This window comes from Gadus macrocephalus, chromosome 1 (assembly GCF_031168955.1).
Source record: "Gadus macrocephalus chromosome 1, ASM3116895v1".
Classification (NCBI taxonomy): domain Eukaryota; kingdom Metazoa; phylum Chordata; class Actinopteri; order Gadiformes; family Gadidae; genus Gadus; species Gadus macrocephalus.
In genome coordinates, this window is record NC_082382.1 from 4,363,546 (window position 1) to 4,381,422 (window position 17,877).

General features: G+C 42.2%; 1 protein-coding gene across 1 annotated transcript in view; it reads left to right on the forward strand.

The window, feature by feature from the left end:
- The first annotated feature begins 15,451 nt into the window (after window positions 1-15,451).
- klhdc8a (kelch domain containing 8A) overlaps window positions 15,452-17,877 on the forward strand; it is a 56,989-nt gene continuing 54,563 nt past the window's right edge. The window contains exon 1 of the mRNA XM_060063433.1: window positions 15,452-15,653. The gene's annotated coding sequence lies outside the window, so the exon portion shown is untranslated. The remainder of the gene's footprint in view (window positions 15,654-17,877) is intronic.

Consider the following 17,877-nt stretch of genomic DNA (forward strand, 5'->3'; position numbering starts at 1 on the left):
ACAAACACACACACACACACACACACACACACATACACAAACACACACACACACACACACACACACACACACTCACACACGCACACTAACACACACGGAACAGATGTCACTCGCCGTCTTCATTCTGCAGCAAAAGCATCGGCATTGCATATGGAGGATTCTGCACAGACGGAAAGACACCCCCGCCTGTCAAACATCAAGCGTTGCTTGCTGATAGACACACACACACACACGCACACACACACACACGCACACACACACACACACACACACACACACACACACACACACACACACACACACACACACACACACACACACACACACACACACACACACACACACCTACAGTAGATAACTGGCTGCAAACACAACACAGATATATGAGGGGCCTATGAGGGGCCGCCTGGGACCAAATTCATACTTGGTCTTACAAACACTATTATAATCTTGCATATACACCACTATACTCATGCACACACACTATTATACTCCTTTTACAAGTATGTATTAGAGTGTATGGAAGTGTATGTGAGAGAGTATAGTAGTGTATGTGTGAGAGTATAGTAGTGTATGTGAGAGAGTATAGTTGTTTATGCAAGAGAATATAGTGTGTGAGAGAGTGAATAGTAGTGTATGTAAGAGAGTATAGTAGTGTACGTGAGAGAGAATAGTAGTGTGTGTGAGAGAGTATAGTAGTGTGTGTGAGAGTATATATGTTTATGCAAGAGACTATAGTAGAGTGTGTGAGAGAGTTTGAATGAAACGGAAGTGAGTTTGAACAAAATGGAAGTGAGTTTGATTCCTCAGTTCCTGATTGGCTGACAGAAGAGGCGGTAGCTTCTGGCGCTCAAAGTGCTGCGTGGTCATTTCACTCTGGAATTTCCAGCGATTCTGTTATGCTGCGTTCGCACCAAAAAAATATTTGCTCGCTTGTTTGCGTGGTCGCCTGAGTTTGAGAGAGGCTTCCTCTTGTGACCGCCAATTCATTCTCAACCATTGCCAGTCTCTACGTGTTGTCGAAATACCATAGACGTCAGAAAAACCGACGCAGTCGTTTAGGATTCATTATATCATCCGTTCTATCAAATATTCTAATCAAGAACACTCCGGGAGCTCTGGCGGGGGGTCCTGGAGCTCTTTATCTATCTGTATAATATAATATATGATGTAACGGCCAAAAGCTGTGTGCGCCTCCGGATGATATCATGAATCTTAAAGATTGCGTCGGGTTCTCGGACGTCTCTGGTCCTTCCACTGTTATATTTTAGCTTAAACTGAATTTACTGAACTGTATAGTACGGTACTGCAATGTACAGTATTGAGTATTCGATTTCTTGGTTGTTGTGAAAACGTGCCTTCTGTGGAACTGAATAAAGACAGTGAATATGGAAGACTGCAGAGTTTTATATAAAGTAGACTAGTGTGTTGCTGCTGATCTGAAAGTGTATTCATATGATACAAGTGTGTATCATTTTGTCATCAGAGTGACATTTTGATAAAGGATTGTTAGGTTTCGATAGAAGAGTTTCAATTTGACATAGATGTGAATGGTATATTTCTCAGTGTTGTGTTTTATTTGCTTGTGTGTTGAGTTTAGACACAATTAGCCAAGTTTTGCAAAATGTGTTCAAGCAATTGAAAAAAACTCTAATAACCACCAACCACATGCGCGCATGCCTCTTTTCTTTTTGGAACAGGCCTGCAGAGAAATTTAGGAAAGGTCAATTCATGGATGGATTCGGCGCACAAGGCGAGGATCCATAAATCGACCCACGCACAATTGCCTTGTTTTTCGGTGTTTACAGAACAGTTGTGCGATTTTTGTTCATCTTTGTTTTATATTTGCTTAGACTGAATTTACTGCACTGTAAAGTACCGTACTGCAAGGTACAGTATTGAGTATTTGATTTTTTGGTTGTTGTGAAAACGTGCCTTCTGTGGAATTGAATAGAAACATTGAATATGGAAGACTGCAGTGTTTTATATAAAGTTGAATAGTGTGTTGCTGCTGATCTGAAAGTGTATTCACATGATACAAGTGTGTATCATTTTGACAATGGATTGTTAGGTTTCGATAGAAGAGATTCAATTTGACCTAGATGTGAATGGTATATTTCTCAGTGTTGTTTCTTAGTTTTTCTCAATCGTTTAAACACGTTTTGTGAAACTATAGCTCAATTTCTCAAAACTCTAAACACAAACCTGACAGTAAACACAACTATCACATGAATATCTAAGAGAGCATCAATTAAACACTGGTGTGATCAATTCAAAGACACTTCCATCAAAATACTATTTACATATGTTTGGCTTTATGAGGCCATGTTAAATATTCCATTGTTTAAAATTGTTTAGAAATAGCTTTATTTTTTAAAGTTGCAATTAGGTGGTACATATAGTATAAAGACTATTGCCATATTGTAATACAATACTGCGAATATATCATATAAATATTGCATTGACTAAATCGTATCAGAATGGGATACAATGCATATTTGTCTATACAATGAGCTCCAATGGGCTAAACTCACAATCCCAGCTTCCCAGAGTCATAATGTACACCTTTAGTTGATGCTGCAACATTGTTCTGACAATACACCAATGTTATCTACTTTGGTAAATTACAGTACAGTAATTGCACTGGTAAGTAAAATGAAAAACACTACAGTAAGAAAATGTTTAGACTGTCTTTCGGGGGATGTGATGATGAAATCATTGCAGTACAAGTACAGAAAGGTAACAAAGCAATTTTTTTTTTTTACTGTAATACAGTAAAATGTTCAGCTGAACTGACTGCATAAAAAGCTTTTCGTAGACCAACAAAAAATAAAAATAAGAATATAAATGAGGTGAAACAGATCTACATGTAAATCAGTATGTATCCCACCTCCAATCCTGATCAGGCCAAAGGACCATATCTACAACACAGTAGAGCTCACCAAGTCCTATTTTATGCTCTGACACATCATTGAAGTTTTTTGCCAGTTGAGTTTGAACAGGTGAGAAGTGAGTTAGACTTATTGGTAAATAGTTGTTTTGAAGGCCAGTGTGATCCAGGTGAAGCAAGTGTGCTAAATGATGTGATTTGTGCTTAGAGTTTAGCCAAAATGTGAAAACAGTTGAATTATGCTTAGAGTTTGGCCTTCTTGTAGTTGATACATGAGCTTCGAGTTTTCAGAATTGTGTGCATAGTTCCATTTTTTGGTGTGTATACAATTGAGAAAATCTGTATTTGCTTGTGTGTTGAGTTTTGAGACGATTAGCCAAGTTTTGCAAAATTCGTTTGAAAATAAACTGTAAAACTCAGACACACACACACACACACACACACACACACACACACACACACACACACACACACACACACACACACACACACACAATATACACACACACAGAAAGACTACGTTGCAATCTTGACTCATCCCCATTATTAAAGGAATTCAGTACAGTAATTGCACTGGTAAGTAAAATGAAAAACACTACAGTAAGAAAATGTTTAGACTGTCTTTCGGGGGATGTGATGATGAAATCATTGCAGTACAAGTACAGAAAGGTAACAAAGCAATTTTTTTTTTTTACTGTAATACAGTAAAATGTTCAGCTGAACTGACTGCATAAAAAGCTTTTCGTAGACCAACAAAAAATAAAAATAAGAATATAAATGAGGTGAAACAGATCTACATGTAAATCAGTATGTATCCCACCTCCAATCCTGATCAGGCCAAAGGACCATATCTACAACACAGTAGAGCTCACCAAGTCCTATTTTATGCTCTGACACATCATTGAAGTTTTTTGCCAGTTGAGTTTGAACAGGTGAGAAGTGAGTTAGACTTATTGGTAAATAGTTGTTTTGAAGGCCAGTGTGATCCAGGTGAAGCAAGTGTGCTAAATGATGTGATTTGTGCTTAGAGTTTAGCCAAAATGTGAAAACAGTTGAATTATGCTTAGAGTTTGGCCTTCTTGTAGTTGATACATGAGCTTCGAGTTTTCAGAATTGTGTGCATAGTTCCATTTTTTGGTGTGTATACAATTGAGAAAATCTGTATTTGCTTGTGTGTTGAGTTTTGAGACGATTAGCCAAGTTTTGCAAAATTCGTTTGAAAATAAACTGTAAAACTCAGACACACACACACACACACACACACACACACACACACACACACACACACACACACACACACACAATATACACACACACAGAAAGACTACGTTGCAATCTTGACTCATCCCCATTATTAAAGGAATTCGAGTTATCTTCAGTTTTGTTTTACAGAAGTGGTTTATAGAAAGTACTGCACATTTTCTCCATGACTAAAAATTTGAAGATGTGAGTTACTGTATGTGCACTTTAAGAACCAAATGGTAACTAACTGGAAACTCACAGTGATTATTACACCAGACCAGAATGATTGTTGAATAGGCATATTTGGGAAAGAGGTGGGGAAAGGTTGGGGGTGAATGGTGTGTGATTGTGTGTGTGGGTTTAGGTGTGTGCATTCCAGACCGGGTTGTTTGCTGCATTCTTTTAGAGACCAGAGGCTCTCTCTCTCTCACTGAGCTTTGCGTTTGCAGAGAGACCCAGTGATGACAAACTGATACAACACTCCAGAAGACACTCAGTCTTTAATGAGCCGATCGATCAGTTTTCCTCACACCCTGGACAGAGGGTGAAAGAGATGGATAGAGATAGTGATAGAGAGAGAGATAGGGGGAGAGAAGGAGAGAGAGAGGAGTAGAAAAAAGGAGAAGACGAACGAAGGAGGGAGCAAAACAGCAATGAAGAGACGAAAGGCTTTGCAAAGCTTTAGATCACAAAGTGGGGGCTCTCTTCAAAGGACCGCAGGGGAGTGGGCTTTGTGCCTGTAAAATTCAATTTACCTTTTCACACACTCACACACAGCAGCAGCTTATGAGCTGCATGCCTCAATACCAGCCACCATACAGCCTGCCGGTGTGAGGGTGTGTGTATATGTGTGTGTGTGTGTGTGTGTTTGTGTGTGTAGGCATACACACACACACACACACACACACACACACACACACACACACACACACACACACACACACACACACACACACACACACACACACACACACACACACACACACACGCACACGGTGCATTTCGCTGCTAAAACAACAACAACAAAATATTCCCTCAAATATTATTACTAAAGAACCGTTTTCCAAAGAACGAAATGTAAACCAATGCATTCTGAATGGGAGTGTTTCTCCGATTTTTCCATGCTACACAGAACGAAATGTAAACCCATGCAAATAAAGACTTCATTGTCATAATCATTTAAATATCATTAATCTCCGTGTGTTGGGTGGTATTCAATTTTTTTCAACGGGGCTGGTGCCGTCTCCTTTTGACCTTTTGACCCCAGACTTCTGGGGGAATAGCTGAATCAATTCATTAGTCAATCAGAAGCATGTAAATATCTTCCCGGTGGTGTAGGAGAACGAACAAGGTGTCCTCCAACATCTACACTTCCAGGCGATTGCAACGGTGCCACACATGAGCATATTCGAACATGTTTAATGGTAGTAATTAGCTGTCGAAATTGGAGGCCTTAATCAATAATGAGCAGCTATTGATTTGCTTCCCGATAAAAAATTGTGACAAATGACATGTTATTTAGCATCTACACGTTGAGCTGAGTCCAATGACACCAAGCATGACACTCTAGCTAATGGTAACATGTATTTTACATGGTACACCTAGGTCTAGGACATGATCTCGGTGTAGCAAGAGGGCGAGCTTGATCTCATTGGACTCAGCTTAACGTGTAGATGCTAATTAACATGTAATTTGTCAAAAATCTCCATCGGGAAGCAAATCTATAGCTGGTCATTATTGATAAAGGCCTCCAAAATCGACAGCTAATTACTACCCCGAAACATATTCAAATAGGATCATGTGTGGCACTGTTGCAATCGTCTCGAAACGTAGATGTCAAAGGACACCTTGTTTGCCCTGTTGCACGACCGGGAAGATATTTTCATACTTCTAATGGATTGATTCATATTTTAAGGTTCTCGGAGTGAGACTTTAAGCGGCTGCAGCAGAAGTGTTGAGACGAAAGATGATATCAAGACATTAATAGAATATTCCCATTCACATTATGATTCTTCGTCATAACATCCGACCAAACATCCTTTACATTCACCGAGCGAAGATTATGAAAGTCCAGGCCCCCCCTTCCTGCACTCGGGGTCCGACCGGGCCAAGTTTCGGTGCGGGGGTCCCAGTTAGGCCCTAGAATATGGTATTCAAATTTCAGGGCGGTAGGACCTTCCTATCTCAAAAACTGTTTTTCCACCACATTCTGAACCATTAGGTCTCGCAGGCAACACTTCTGAAGGGGCTTTGTCCAAATGACAGTCCATTTGGGAAAACTTTTTTTCTCTATGGGCTAGAACTACAAATCTTGGATATGTCGTTCTCGGGGCCCCGGGAAATGTGTGTAAACATTTTAGCATCCCTAGCTATCTCGAAAAGGCCGGAAAAGGGGCGTGACCTCCAACAGTACAGTCAATGTAAGACGGAGGTTAGTTTCTAGGCCCCATTTTTTGCGGGATGGAGGTGTACATTTGTGGCTTAATGTGTGTAGACACAGCTGGCCTGTGGCCACGTCTTTGTAGTCTGGGGTCAAAAGGTCAAAAGGAGCCGGCACCACGCCGCTTATGAGATAACAAAAAGTGAATCTGTATTTCTCTCATAACATTTTGTCATTATTGAAGAGAGGCCTGATTCTCAGATATGCATGTTGGACTGTTAGGGTATAGGTCTGGGAAGAACTTCAGGCCAAAATCTTGCAAGCGAGCCGCTGGGTGCAGGTGCAACGAGATGGAGCACTTGCTGAGTCATTTCCTGTAGGGCTGGAGCCACAGGTTGAAGCGTATGCGTCCTTTGAAACCCCCTTTGATATATAAGAGACCCCAAGGTACAGTTTACTTAAATGTTCTCGCCTCTATTATATGATACTTCCACCACTGGGACGTGGCAACAACTCTCCAAATCCATATGGGGAGGGGGGGGGATGCTTTTGGACAGTAGGGGTGTACACTAGACATAAATAGGGAGCAAACTCAGGAGAAGGAATGACCTCTCACAAATATTAATTGAATAAATTGTTTCAAATAACCCTGCCTCGTTAAATCAATGAACTTGGTGTTTTGCTTTCAAAAATAGGTTATAGAAGAAGTCTAAACTGCAGAATATAAAAACATCCAAGCTGCCTTTTAAGGATACCTCGGAATATCTGCCTATTTTTTAACCGTCGGACCCCAGGTTACGACAAAAACAACACAATTTACGGCAGCTCCTTTGCCGCGTGGTTTTTAGAGCCATGTAAGGATTAGAGGGGGCGGTCGATAGCAACCACCATAGAGTGGCGAAGTCACGCCCCTTCCGGTAGGGCTCATGGGACCTATGAGATCGAAAAATATGAATGGGTGTCAATGGAGAGAAAATAGTTATTTTCTGGTCCCGGTCTTTATATGCCCTGGATTCCATATATGTTGTTTGTGGATTTAAAGGATAATTTTTCATGCAAAGAGTTCGACCGTTTATTGTGCAATTGTTCAGATAAAGGCTGTAGAGAAAACACAACGAGAAAGACTACACGGCTCGTATGTGACGCCACGCTCCCTGCGACTGGCGTGGAGAAGACCGACAATCTTCCCATCGGCATAACTGAAACTCTGCACGTGCCCCGACTTATAATGGTTTTCACCTCTTTCGATGCTTTTATCCTCCCCTTGGAAAAAGCGGTGAAGTGGGGCAGAGAGATCGCCATCTCTGTTCCAAGGGCGGTTGTGGTGACGTATATCATATGCGTCGAGAGCAGCGAAGAGCTGTAGTTCACAAAGCGGCCTCACATAAAACCTAAAATTATCAAACTTCTTCACGAACATTTTTAGTTTTCTTTGCATGAAAAATTATCATTTAAATCCACAAACAACATATGTGTAATCCAGGGCATATAAAGACTGGGACCAGAAAATAATTATTTTCTCTCCATTGACACCCATTCATATTTTTCGATCTCATAGGTCCCATGAGCCCTACCGGAAGGGGCGTGACTTCGCCACTCTATAGAGTGGCGAAGTCACCACACCCGCCCTTGGAACTCGGCACTGAGATGGCGATCTCTCTGCCCCACTTCGCCGCTTTTTCCAAGGGGAGGATAAAAGCATCGAAAGAGGTGAAAACCATTATAAATCGGGGCACGTGCAGAGTTTCAGTTATGCCGATGGGAAGATTGTCGGTCTTCTCCACGCCAGTCGCAGGGAGCGTGACGTCACATACGAGCCGTGTAGTCTTTCTCGTTGTGTTTTCTCTACAGCCTTTATCTGAACAATTGCACAATAAACGGTCGAACTCTTTGCATGAAAAATTATCCTTTAAATCCACAAACAACATATGTGTAATCCAGGGCATATAAAGACCGGGACCAGAAAATAATTATTTTCTCTCCATTGACACCCATTCATATTTTTCGATCTCATAGGTCCCATGAGCCCTACCGGAAGAGGCGTGACTTCGCCACTCTATAGCAGCATGACGGTCAAGTGACTGGATGCAGCCCCGTTGAAAAAATAGAATACCACCCAACACACGGAGATTAATGATATTTAAATTATTATGACCATGAAGTCTTTATTTGCATGGGTTTACATTTCGTTCTGTGTAGCATGGACAAATCGGAGAAACACTCCCATTCAGAATGCATTGGTTTACATTTCGTTCTTTGGAAAACGGTTCTTTAGTAATAATATTTGAGGGAATATTTTATTGTTGTTGTTTTAGCAGCGAAATGCACCGTGTGCGTGTGTGTGTGTGTGTGTGTGTGTGTGTGTGTGTGTGTCTGTGTGTGTCTGTGCGTGCGTGCGTGTGCGTGTGTGTGTGTGCGTGCGTGTGTGTGTGTATAACACGCTATTTTATGTTGAAATGCGACGTAATCCAGTGTTCACGAAACGTACACTGTCAACGAATGCTTTTGGCGACTGGGTTGCCTCTCAGATATACGTGTTTCTAACAAGATGATATCATTAAAAGTTACATAAAGTAACAGTTTAATAACACAAACGCAGGAAGCACGTGAGCTGCTAGTTTAGCGAAAGCAGCCAAACAACCTGACGTTGAAACATGCGAGCGATCCGATCAAATCCTAATAACTATAAAACTAAAGATCAGACACAATCACTGACTGAAGATTATGCAAGTAAAAAGTATATTTTTCGCTAGAAATGTTATTAGAAACACGTTTAACGGTGAATCGGTCCTAAAATATTGCATTTCCCATTCAGATAATAAAGATTAATAAAGATCATACACATTCACTGACTGAAGATTATGTAAGGAAAATGTACATTTCTCGCTAGAAATGTCATTAGAAACGCGTTTAATGGTGTATCTGTCCTAAAATATTGCATTTCCCATTCGGATAATAAAGATTAATATAAGCTACGCCGTGTTCCGGAGCCGCGGGGGATTCTGGGAATTGGGGTTGTCAGTTGACAAATGGGGCTTTTGTTAACTTGTTTTGTTGTTAGGATTAAGTGGGGTTGATGGGTTCGGGATGTTATGTGGTTGTGTGTTGTTCTATTAACATTGTTCGTGTGTTCATTGTTGTCGACACCGTCACCGAGAGTGACGTGACCATCGTTTCGTGCAGCTGTTCCGTGTTGAAGTCTCGTTCAATAAAAACCAACTCTCGTTGTCGAGCGTTCAATAAAAACCAACTCTCGTTGTCGAGCGTGCCCCCCCCCCTACAAACGTGTCTCCCCCCCCCCTCAAAAAACGTGTCGTCGTCGTCCTTCAACTAACGTGTTCCCCCCCCCCCCCCCCCCACCCTACAATCGTGTCGTCGTCCCCCCCTCAACAAACGTGTCTCCCCCCCCCCCCCCCTAAACAATCGTGTCCACAATTTGCCGCGAAAGCCGTGAAACCCAAACCCCGAAACCCGCCTCCACAGCGGCACGCGTGGATACTGTAGGTATAACACGCTGTTTTTACGTTGTAATAGTACGTCTCCAGTGTTCATGGAAACGTACACCGTCGACGTTTTTTCTTGGCGACTGGGTTGGTGTGTGTGTGTGTGTGTTGTGTGTGTGTGTGTGTGTGTGTGTGTGTGTGTGTGTGTGTGTGTGTGTGTGTGTGTGTGTGTGTGTGTGTGTGTGTGTGTGTGTGTGTGTGTGCGTGTGTGTATGTGTGTGTGTGTGTGTGGGTGTGCCAAATGCAGGCCCTGTGTACGCCAGCCCATGGACACCCTTTGTGTTTATTTATGTGTGCGTGTCTGTTTCTGTGTGATGATATTGACTGGACAAATTGTAAGCCAGCCCAGTGTGTGTCTGCTTCCCACTTGTGTATATGCATGGATGCACACACGCACGCACGCACGCACGCACGCACGCACGCACGCAGGCACGCACGCACACACACACACACACACACACACACACACACACACACACACACACACACACACACACACACACACACACACACACACACACACACACAATGCCAGGCTATTTCGGGGAAGCTCTTTGGCTCTCGCACATCCCCATATCTCAACGCATCAGAAATGACAGCTCCACAGCAAAACGCAGAATAAAAGCGTCTGAAACCGCAGCACAGAAGGCAGAGGCTGGGTTCTGACCATCCCATACCACGGACACCGCCACGTGGGCTAAACACTAAACAACAACACAGAAAAAAAGCAAGTCTCTAGAAACTCCAAGAGTTCTTGAAGAAACAGTGTTTGGTTGGATAGGGAATGGAGTGTGTGTGTGGGGGGGGGGGGGGGAGGGGGGAGGCTGATGAGAGAATAGAAACTCATGGAGGGAGAGAAAGGGGGGGAGCTATGGGGAGCAGCGATGAGATAAAAAGTGACGGAGAGAAGAGGGACGTGACAGGAAGCCACCCGTATATAAGACCCTGATAACTCTGTCAGCTTTAGTTAGCCTGCAGCAACCCCAGCCTGATTCTGTGTCTGTGTGTGTTTGCGGCGATTAAGAATTCCTCCAGACATCCTTGAGAGATAGAAATCTGTTGTGTATTCGCAAATGATGGAAAGAATGCATGCGTTTGCGTGCTTGTGCGTGCGTGTGCGTCTGCATGCATGCGTTCATACGTGTGTACGTGTGTGTGTGTGTGTGTGTGTGTGTGTGTGTGTGTGTGTGTGTGTGTGTGTGTGTGTGTGTGTGTGTGTGTGTGTGTGTGTGTGTGTGTGTGTGTGTGTGTGTGTGCAGGGCAGGGGAGGAACACACATCCTTCCACAATTACACTGACACTGATATTGCTCATCAGTGAGAGCGCTGCGCAGTGTGTCGACATGTTTCAAGAGCCGCTCACTCACTCCGACGGAGCGTCAAGGCAGAGGATCAGAGAGCTGCACTTCTGCCATCTCCGTGAAGGTGTGTTTTTACAACTCCTTCCGTCTTTTTACCTTTCCCCCCTAAAATGCACAGAGAAAAATATATAGAATACGCAGCCAGAACATTCCCTGAGTGCACGTATGCACTATATAGCCTATATATTTATGGAAATATTCAAATTAATGGCAATATTTCATGTTGATGCGTAGAAATAGTTGTCCATCGGTGTGTTTCCCAGACAGACATATTGCGGTTGAGAAGAAGAAAACCGTTAATTGTTACTTGTAGAACAGCGACATCATATGGCAGGAAGATAAACTGCAGTTAGATAATATCCATCTATCTTGGAGGTGTGTGTGAGCACTAGAGACCCCTCTCGGGGATGATTCACAGCTGCTGCTGCTGCTGCTGTGGGAATGGTTATCAGCCGTCTGGATGGATTGTCTGTGTTCTCTGATATTTTCGTCATGTGTCGCAGTCCTTCTCCACAGAGAAATCACAACTGCCGTCACAGGCTGACATTCCTCAAAGAATAGCGACAGGGACATCTTGGGACAGGACATTTCTCATTTTCTCTGTGAGATATTGTCAGAGAAACCCATTGAAATCGGTCGTGATGCAATTGCGTCTTATGTCAATTGAAATGCAAACTAGTGTCACCCTTTACAGATAGAATACAATTCTGTTTTATTTATTTTTTTAATAATTTGGTGTTCATCCATGATGTCGCCAGGAAAGGGTATCCTGGATTCCATACCATGTCATTCACTTTGTCATCGTGCATATCCCTTAGCAATCCTCAATATCACATCATGGGTTAATGAATGGTAGCACACGGCATGAACAAAAGGATGATCATGGCATAAAGGAGCTTTCACTGTTCACCAGTTCTGACGCAAGAACCCATTCCAAAATCTGGGCTTCGTATTTTTGCCACTTCAAAAGATTGATGAAAAAAAAGAAATCTGCAGAAACACAACACAAGGAAGCATCTTTATTTCCCCCGTTGAGGGAGCACACATCTGTGTGCCTTAAAACACACATTTCCTGAAGGAGGTAACTGTGTCTTCATTTAAACCAGCAGGGACGAAGGAACACACAGTAACTACTCTTATTGTTTGAGCCCCTTTTCTGTTTTTGTTGTGATAACGAGCAAAGAGACACTCCCAATCTATCAGGAAAGAGAAGAGAAAATATTTATAAATAGTGTGTGAGTCACACACACACAGACAACACAGAGAGAAACACAGAGTGGGATAGAGAGAGAGAGAGAGAGAGAGAGAGAGAGAGAGAGAGAGAGAGAGAGAGAGAGAGAGAGAGAGAGAGAGAGAGACCGAGAGAGAGAGAGAGAGAGAGAGAGAGAGAGAGAGAGAGAGAGACCGAGAGAGACCGAGAGAGACAGAGACCGAGAGAGAGAGAGAGCTCAACCTTTGGTGTTATGGCCTATTTGTGTACGCGACTATGTGGTTCCCAACACCTCGTCCCCGATGGCTGATGTTATTTTTAAACAATGCAGCACAGTGCTCCCAAGACATGTCATTACTGCCATTTGTACACACGTTGGTGTGTGTGTATGATAGCTTGTGTGTGTAGGAGTGTGTGTGTCTGTGCAAGATAAGAGTGCATGTGTCTGAGTGAGCGCACATCTTTAACTATGTGGGAGGCCAACTCCTTCACTTTTCATATTTTTCGGCTCAGTTCGGTTGCCATGGAGACGTTGGCAGGCCACTAAAGTAGCTAGCGGTGACCTTGAAGCAGCTAGTGGAGCAGCTTCTCTTCTCCTATTGGCTGCTCGTTAACCACAAAAACACATGTACTGAGAGAACCTCCATGCGTCGCGCTTGGAGTTCAATGCATTGCGCTTTTTGTGACCGGCAATTCTCTCGTCTGCCCTGATTCGAACTCTAATATATCCCCAATTACTTGAGATGTACATACTCATGAACTCATGAAGATATTTCTTCACCCAATCAGAACCCGGCACCCATTTATGCACTTGAGTTGGTGAAATACAAACATGAGCACATCGGCGCAGACCACTAGAGTGGGGGTAAGACCCCTCAGCTATGTTATTCGGGACTGATTAAGTCATTTGACTGCAGGTGCGGTACTCAATAAGGGTAATTATCACCTAAACCAATCAATAGGTGGCAAGAAAATGCAAAAAATAAAAAAGTGAGTGTGTTCGAGCTGTGATCTTAGAACCAGATCCACGCATGGGTCGGGCAGTGGAAACAGAGGTCAGAGGAGCTGCAGTGCAGATCTACTTTTTGGAGAGGCCTGTTCATTCGTTAATGTGTGGTCCGGGTTCATTTAACACCCAGGCCAGTCGTGAGCTGGCCTTGTTAAAGCTGAACCCCATGGCCCAGAGCACACTTCTAGCCCCTCTCCCTCCCCCCTCCCAATCATCCGCCACCAAGGCGTATTGATTTGACTGCGCTTAGCTCACACCTCTTCGCACTCGTTAACTGAAAATGGACTCACACGGTCACGTGTCAGGTGAGGTTGGTCCATCGGGAGACAACGCTCAACGCGTGATGCTTCTGAATCAAGGCTTGGATCAGGCCGAGACCAGTAGCAAAAGAAGAGGGTCGATTTGTGGCGAGGAAAGTACTACATACCCCGTTTGCTCTTCTTGCACTTCTGGGCGCCGGGACCTGCATTCCTCGAGTCTAGAGGCATTAGCTATGGCTCCTGCTCTGGAAAGACTGAACCTGACCCACTTAATGACTATGAACAGTGACTGCAGTCAGGGAATAGATGAGGCAACCTTAAATACCAGGGTTCCTTCAGATAGCCAGGAGGATTGATTCCTGGCTGCAATTGTGATTCAGGATTCAGTGTTTCTCTTGTTGGAGACGTCTACAATGAAACTCTCCCCTTTCATTACTCCGTAATTAAGGTGGAAGTGAAACCAAAGTCATTAATTTAGTTTTTTTACATCCTTTCAATTGTATCTACAGCACCTTAAAGTATTATTAAATGTATAAATATTTATACAGTTGAGGACATCCGGTTATCTAACACTGATATAATACTCTAGATGGGGAGCACCTTCAGCCACAGGTTCATGTTCCCCAGGTGCAAGACGGAGCGCTTCAGGTGCTCCTTTGTGCCGGTAGCCATTAGGCTGTTCAACAGTGCCCGATGATGATTGTGTTTGTGTATGTCTATGTGTTTGCATATGCATGTGTGTGTGTGTTTATGTATGCGTATATATGTGTATATGCATCACCCATCTTGATGTTGTTTCTGTTTGTCTTGTTTTTGTCCCTATTAACTATAAGCGTCTCCTTATGCATTAGCACTTTGTATTTATTTATTGTATTTATTACATTGTTATTTTGTCCTGTGTCCTTCCACTGCTGCTGCAACAAACAAATTTCTCCTACGGGGGATTAATAAAGTTATATCGTATCGTATCGTATCGTAGTAAGTACAGTACTCTAATAAGTCTTACAGTGTTGCTTTGATAGCAGATACACAATTTAGTTCAGCAGATGTACCTCGGCACTGATACAAGGGCCAGAGTTCCCATAAGGGGCATTCTACTTACGCTCTCTGTATTTCACCTCATGCCCTTCTGAAATGGGTGGATTCAACTAGATTTTCAAATTATGCCTCAAAAAGGGGAATTTACAGAACTCTTAAGCCCTTTAACGAAGGACTTCTGATCATCTTTTAATCATCATCGTTTGTTTTTACAAATCGTATCAAAGCCACACCTTTTGACTCAACGCAAAAACAGCAAACCTTGTTTCTTAATTTCAATTGCACGTTTGTTTGATTCCAGTATAAAAAAAAAAGGTCATAGTTATCTCTTTCATATTTCCGCCTGGCACCTCAACACCTACATGGACTACTGTACATTCACATTTCCCTTCTGCAGCCATCCTGACTTCACACTTCAGTTCAAAGAGCTCCTTTGAAACACACCGAAAAAAATGAAACACATCCCTTACTGTCCCTTTCCATCGCAAATTACCATACAAAAGGATTCCCGCCTGCGCATGCTATGACGGAGCAGTCTTCTTTCATAGGCAGGGGACAGACCCGGGCTGGAGTGCTGCTGAATTTCCAGCTCAGCTGCGTGTCTGTGATCAAAGTGGATAAAGGCAGACAGATAGCAAGCAGCCGCCAGAAGACAGGCTATGCCTAGGGTGGTTTGACTGTCGCTATTTTGGATGTAATGCCTTGCACTCTTTCTTCCATGCACCAGCTGGCAGCCAGTACTAGACAGACTCGTCTAAAAGGTATTCAACTCAGCATCAGAGGGAAAGGGGCAATCGTGAAGACACCTTACATTCACACTCGGCTTCCTTTCCTATAGTCATTGTAGTGATTGTGCTCCTTAATATCCAGCTGCTCCTTGATTGGGATCTTACCCAATATACGTATACATAGTGAGCTAGAGAAGCAGCTAAAGCGTTCATAGCTTTGGATAAAAACGCATCAGTGTATGCTACAGAGGGAAATGCTGAGATTGCAACATGGGCATATACGTCTCATACATATGCCCATTATGCCAGTGCATTTAGCCAGTGACCAGCAATATTGAAAATCATGAGCAAGCCACTTGCAAATAGACTACAATAGCTTTTCTGTAGTGAAGAATGTACCATTAGGAACATTGTGATTAAATGTGAAACTGGTAACATGCCATTATCTTTACTTATCTTATTGATAAATGAAAACTACAATAGAGGTGATTAGCCTGTTCATAACATTGTGATTCAATAAAAAAAGGATAACCAAACAGAAAGATTGGATGATGCATGACCTTTGATCATTTGTTTTGGAATATAATTGTATGATATTCCTTGCACAATTGAAAACAGTGATAGAAATTATTTTTTTTTTTTTATATTTAAACATTTTAGAACAAACAACGAACCGTAATGACTATTAAGTAAGTAACGTAGCAGGCCATGTGTAGGAAGCTGATGGTTCTGCTCCTCAACAGCCAACGCTGATCCTCAAGTCCACACAACTCCTTTCCTCCTGCTCAACCACTAACTGCTACAACTCGTCTCCTTGAAGATATATTGAAATAGCAATCTGAAGCAAGACGATATGCGGTTTATAGACCGGAGCAGTGTCGTGGTTCTGGGTCATAATTGAAGAGATTATTTTGTGATTTTACTGTAACAACTAATAAATTCCTGTAATTGCTGAGAATGTGCTTTACATCGTAACTTTCACTTACTTTCATATCTATGAATACCCCAAACGTTCACCATTTTTTTTACCGTTGCAACAGCTACTTTGCAAGTCGGGAAAGCCGTGGGAAAGTGCTAGAAAGCCTAACAGATGTGGACACCGAAACGGTTTGGTTACTGTGCCTAGGCTGTGCTACTTGGGATAGGATCATATATTGGAGTATGGTATGGTTGGCCCGATAAAGTAAACAATAGCCTTTACTTTACGCTTGTTTTTAAAAATATAGATCTAACTTAATTACACTGATCTAGGCCACGGTAAAACTACCTTGGAATTCACAGTAACTAACTGGCAGCAATTGACAACTTACTGTAAAAAAAATAAAAATAACTTTGTACACAGTAATATTCAAGTAAAATGTTTTTTGTTAAAATACTAGTGTGGTAACTATAAAAGAGGATGAGTATATTACCTTACCAGCCTGTTATTAGTAGGCAGAGCTAATATAGAAGAATACATTACCTTAGCAGCCTGTTATTGTTAGTAGGTAGAGCTGATATAGAGTATATTACCTTAGCAGCCTGTTATTATTAGTAGGTAGAGCTGATATAGAGTGTATTACCTTAGCAGCCTGTTATTGTTAGTAGGTAGAGCTGATATAGAGTATATTACCTTAGCAGCCTGTTATTGTTAGTAGGTAGAGCTGATATAGCGTATATTACCTTAGCAGCCTGTTATTATTAGTAGGTAGAGCTGATATAGAGTATATTACCTTAGCAGCCTGTTATTGTTAGTAGGTAGAGCTGATATAGAGTATATTACCTTAGCAGCCTGTTATTATTAGTAGGTAGAGCTGATATAGAGGAATACATTACCTTAGCAGCCTGTTATTGTTAGTAGGTAGAGCTGATATAGAGTATATTACCTAAGCAGCCTGTTATTAGTTGGTAAAGCTGATATAGAGGAGTATATTACCTAAGCAGCCCGTTATTATTAGAACTGACATAGAGGAGTATATTACTTTAGCAGTCTGTTTTTATTAGTAGTAGAACTGATATCGAGGAGTATATTACCTTAGCAGCCTGTTATTATTAGGCAGAACTGATATAGCGTATATTACCTTAGCAGCCTGTTATTATTCGTAGGTAGAGCTGATATAGAGGAGTATATTACCTGAGCAGCCCGTTATTATTAGGCAGAGCTGGAGGAGTATATTACCTTAGCAGCCTGGTATTATTAGAACTGACATAGAGGAGTATATTACTTTAGCAGTCTGTTTTTATTAGTAGTAGAAGTGACATAGAGGAGTATATTACC